The following is a 5596-nucleotide window of genomic DNA, read 5'->3' as shown; positions in this document are numbered from 1 at the left end:
AAAAATTTAATAAAATAAAGAAAATGAAGAATGAAAACTGCATAAAATCAAAAGAATAATCAAAGAAAAATAAAAATTTGTGGGTTGTCTCCCACGAAGCGCTTTGTTTAATGTCGCAAGCTCGACAGAAAACTATTAAATGTTAATCTATTAATTTTGGAGACAATACGTCTAAGTGCAGGACTTGCGAGTCTTCATTGTTTTCAGCAGAATGATAATGTTTTAGACGCTGCCCGTTTACGATAAATGATTCAATAGATTTTCCTTTAATTTCTACAGCCTCACTAGAAAAGACATTAGTGACTTTGAAAGGGCCTGACCACCTAGAGCGTAGTTTTCCTGGGAATAACTTAAGTCTAGAGTTAAACAATAGGACTATATCGCCTTGTTTGAAAGTTTTCCTTGATATACGTTTATCATGCCATTTTTTCGTTCTTTCCTTGTAGATTTTGGCATTTTCGTATGCATCTTGTCTAAGTTCCTCTAATTCGTTTATATCTAGAATTCGCTTTTGCCCGGCGGCCTTATAGTTTAAATTTAAATTTTTAATAGCCCAATAGGCCTTATGTTCTAACTCCACTGGGAGGTGACACGATTTACCATAAATAAGCTTAAATGGGGTTGTTCCTATGGGAGTTTTGTAAGCGGTTCGATATGCCCATAAAGCTTCGGGTAATTTTGATGACCAGTCTTTCCTCGATGTAGCGACAGTTTTTTCCAATATCTGTTTAATTTCTCTATTAGACACTTCCACTTGTCCACTAGTTTGAGGATGGTAAGGTGTTGCTACTCGATGTTTTACACCATACTTAAACAATAATTTTTCGAGTATTTTAGATATGAAATGAGATCCACCGTCACTGATGACTATTCTTGGGACACCAAATCTTGGAAAGATTATATTCTTAAAGAGTTTAATTACTACTCGCGTGTCGTTTTTTGGAGAAGCTATAGCCTCAATCCATTTTGATACGTAGTCAACCGCTACGAGTATGTACTTGTTACCAAAAGAAGGTGGAAAAGGTCCCATGAAATCTATTCCCCACACATCGAAAATTTCTACTTCCAAAATGCCTTTTTGTGGCATTTCGTCACGTCTAGATATGTTTCCTGTGTGTTGACACCTATCGCATTTCTTGACAGCGGTATGTACATCTTTCCATATGTTTGGCCAATAAAGACCGGCTTGTAGGATTTTAGAGCAGGTTTTGGATGTACTTGCATGTCCACCATAAGGAGTGGAATGACAATGTTGGATTATACTTTCTACCTCTTCTTCAGGTATACAGCGACGGAAAATACCATCGGAGCCTCTTTGGAAAAGTAAAGGGTCGTCCCAGTAATAATGTTTTATGTCATGGAAGAATCGTTTCATTTGTTGGTAGGATAAATCAAGTGGAACCACTCCGGTGGCTAAATAATTGACAAAATCAGCGTACCATGGTGTAACGCATACAGCCAAGGTGGTTTCTACCTGTTTGTCAGCTCTATTTTCTTCCAAATTAGCTCTAAGTTTATCGTACGAGAAATCATCGTTGATCGATGTTCTTTCCGGTTCCAGGTTTTCAAGTCTAGAGAGGTGATCTACTACTACATTTTCTATTCCTTTTTTATCTTTGATTTCCAAATCAAATTCTTGTAGTAACAAGATCCACCTTAGGAGTCTAGGTTTAGCGTCCTTTTTTGTTAAGAGGTACTTAATGGCAGCGTGATCAGTGTAAACGATTATTTTAGCTCCGACCAAGTAGGAACGAAATTTATCTAGTGCAAATACTACTGCTAAAAGTTCTTTCTCGGTCGTGGCGTAGTTCATTTGCGCTTCATCTAGAGTTCTACTCACATAATATATGACGTGAAGTTTTTTATCCTTTCGTTGTCCTAAAACAGCTCCTACGGCGTAGTCACTTGCGTCACACATTATTTCGAAAGGTTCATTCCAATCCGGGGTCTGCATTATGGGTGCGGAGATCAATGCTTGTTTAAGTGTTTGAAATGCTTCTAAACATTTATTGTCGAAGATGAATTCAGCGTCTTTCATTAATAATTCGGTTAAAGGTTTAGTTATTTTAGAGAAATCTTTAATGAATCGTCGGTAAAAACCGGCATGTCCTAAGAAGCTTCGTATTTCCCTTACAGTTTTCGGAGGTTGAAGGTTTTCGATTACTTCTATTTTGGCTTTGTCTACTTCAATTCCTCTATTTGATATGATTTGTCCTAAAACAATTCCTTCTTGTACCATAAAGTGACATTTTTCCCAATTAAGTACTAGGTTTACTTTTACACATCGTTCTAGAACTCTTTCTAGGTTTTCAAGACATTCTTCGAAACTTTGCCCGCATACGGAAAAGTCATCCATAAAGACTTCCATGATGTTTTCGAGAAAATTGACGAATATTACCATCATGCACCTTTGGAAAGTTGCAGGAGCATTGCACAAGCCAAACGGCATTCGTCGATAAGCGAAGGTACCAAAAGGACATGTGAACGTTGTCTTTTCTTGGTCATCAGGATGAATCGGTATTTGAAAGAACCCTGAGTAACCGTCCAGATAGTAGAAATGAGAATGCTTGGCTAGACGTTCTAACATCTGGTCTATGAATGGTAAAGGAAAATGATCTTTTCGGGTTGCTTTGTTTAGCTTTCTATAATCAATGCGCATTCTCCATCCCGATTCAATTCGTTTGGTTATAGTTTCTCCTTTTTCATTTTCGATCACTGTTATACCTCCTTTCTTTGGTACTACGTGTACAGGACTAACCCATTTGCTATCGGATATAGGATATATGATACCTGCCTCTAATAACTTTGTTACTTCCTTCTTCACTACCTCACTCATGATCGGGTTTAGTCTCCTCTGATGTTCCCTAGAAGTCTTACAGTCTTCTTCTAGCATGATGCGGTGCATACAAATAGAAGGACTTATCCCTTTAAGATCGGTGATGTTGTATCCTAGTGCGGTTGGATATTTTCTTAAGATATGTAGGAGTTTTTCGGTTTCAAGTTTTCCTAGGTCTGCATTCACTATTACTGGTCGTTAAAGTTCTAAGTCTAGGAATTCATATCTCAGATTTTTGGGAAGTGTTTTCAGGTCGAGGGTGGGTTTCTTAAAGCATTGCGTAGGATCTGATGTTATTGCTAAACATTGGTTCAGTCTGTCTTCTACACGATAGTCGGACAAATCGTCATTTTCGAATTCTGTTTCTTTTATGCATTCATCGATGATATCCATGAAGTAACGTGTGTCTTCTATTGCAGGTGCTTTCAAAAATTGGGAAAGAATAAACTCAATTTTCTCTTCTCCTACTTCGAAAGTGAGTCGTCCTCGTTTTACGTCTATGATAGCACCGGCAGTTGCTAAGAAGGGTCTACCCAATATAATGGGGGTAACTTCATCTTCTCTTATGTCCATAATTATAAAATCGGTGGGAATGTAGAATTGACCTATGCGCACGGGAACGTTTTCAAGAATTCCTACGGGATATCTAACGGAACGATCTGCTAATTGCACAGACATTTTAGTTGGTCTTAATTCTCCCATTTCAAGTTTCTTGCATATGGACAAGGGCATAACACTGATACCGGCTCCTAAATCGCATAAAGCTTTGTCTATGACAAATTTTCCTATATGACAGGGTATAGAAAAACTACCAGGATCTTTAAGTTTAGGAGGCATATTTTGGATTATTGCGCTACACTCAGCAGTGAGTGTAACGGTTTCGTTATCTTCAAGTTTCCTTTTATTAGATAAAATTTCTTTTAAGAACTTAGCATATGAAGGCATTTGTGTAATAGCTTCTGTAAAAGGAATTGTGACGTTTAATTGTTTCAGTAAGTCAACAAATTTTTTAAATTGGCCCGCGTCTTTGGTTTTAATTAGCCTTTGAGGATAAGGGATAAGTGGTTTGTAAGGCGGTGGAGGTACATAAGGTTCTTTTTTTTCTACGGTTTCCTTATTACACTCTTCTTGTTCTTTAGGTTTACCTTCTTCCTCAGTTGACTTTTTAGAGGTTTTGCTCTCAATCCTTGGATCGGATGGTCCTTCTACCTCTGTACCACTTCGTAATATAATTGCATGACCGTGGCCTTTCAGGTTAGGTTGGGGCTGTCCAGGAAATGTACCAGTTGGGGCAGCAGTAGGCGCTTGTTGTTGAGCTACTTGCGAGATTTGTGTTTCAAGCATTTTGTTATGGGTAGCCAGGGCATCTACTTTACTTGCTAGTTGTTTAATCTGTTCGCTAGTGTGTACATTCTGGTTTAAGAACTCTTTATTGGTTTGCTGTTGAGAAGCTATGAAGTTCTCCATCATGATTTCCAAGTTGGATTTCCTAGGAATGTTATTGTTAGGTGTAGATGGGGTCGGCTTTTGATATTCAGGTGGTACAGCTGGAGCTTGACTGGGAGCTTGACCTGGTGCGTATAAAGCGTTGTTACTTTTATATGAGAAATTAGGATGGTTCTTCCAGTTTGAGTTATAGGTATGCGAGTAAGGATTACCTTGAGCATAGTTCACCTGCTCTGTTTGAATTCCTATTAGGAGTTGACAATCTGTAAGAGTGTGACCTTGAATTCCACAGACCTCGCAATTTTGAGTTACGGCAACCACGGTGGCTGGAGGTGATACGTTTAAACTTTCAATTTTTTGGGCAAGAGCATCCACTTTTGCATTAACATGATCAAGGCTACTTATCTCGTACATGCCCCCTTTTGTTTGAGGTTTTTCTACCATTGTTCGGTCGCTTCCCCACTGATAATGATTTTGGGCCATGCTCTCGATAAGTTGATAAGCGTCGGTGTAAGGTTTATCCATAAGCGTACCACCGGTGGCGGCGTCTATTGTTAACCTTGTGTTGTACAAGAGACCATTGTAGAAGGTGTGAATTACTAACCAGTCCTCTAAACCATGGTATGGACAAAGTCTCATCATGTCCTTGTAACTTTCCCATGCTTCGAAAAGAGATTCGTTATCTTTTTGCTTAAATCCATTTATCTGGGCCCTCAACATAGCCGTTTTGCTTGGAGGAAAATATCGGGCAAGAAAGACTTTCTTCAACTCATTCCATGTGGTGACTGAGTTGGAAGGAAGAGACTGAAGCCATCTTCTAGCTTTATCTCTTAACGAGAAAGGAAAGAGACGAAGTCGAATTGCCTCTGAAGTGACACCATTAGCTTTAACAGTGTCAGCATATTGGACAAATACGGATAAATGAAGGTTTGGATCCTCGGTAGGATTTCCAGAAAATTGATTATGTTGCACTGCCTGCAACAGCGAAGGTTTAAGTTCGAAGTTGTTCGCTTCGATTGCGGGTGGAGCAATACTCGAATGCGGCTCATCCTGCGATGGAGCAGCGTAATCTCGAAGATCACGAGCTGGTTCGGCCATCGCTGGTATCGTTAAAGGACGGAGATTTTTGAGATCAGGAATTTCGATTGGAGGAAGATTGTTTCTAGCACGATACTCCCGAATTCGTCGTAATAATCGGAGATATCGTTCAACGTCGTTGTTTCGTAAGTAGTACGGCTCGCCTTGTGAGCGAGTGTGTGGCATACAAATCAACGAAAAAAGGAAAAAAGAATAAAAATTGCCTTAGTCTCTACA

General features: G+C 39.1%; 1 pseudogene; it reads left to right on the top strand.

The window, feature by feature from the left end:
* Positions 1-4895: 4895 nt before the first annotated feature.
* Positions 4896-4995, top strand: LOC127108854 (uncharacterized; annotated as a pseudogene).
* The last annotated feature ends 601 nt before the right edge of the window (positions 4996-5596 follow it).

This window comes from Lathyrus oleraceus, chromosome 7 (genome assembly GCF_024323335.1).
Source record: "Lathyrus oleraceus cultivar Zhongwan6 chromosome 7, CAAS_Psat_ZW6_1.0, whole genome shotgun sequence".
Lineage (NCBI taxonomy): Eukaryota > Viridiplantae > Streptophyta > Magnoliopsida > Fabales > Fabaceae > Lathyrus > Lathyrus oleraceus.
The sequence above is the reverse complement of the archived record's forward strand: the minus strand, read 5'-3'. Positions and strand labels throughout refer to the sequence as shown.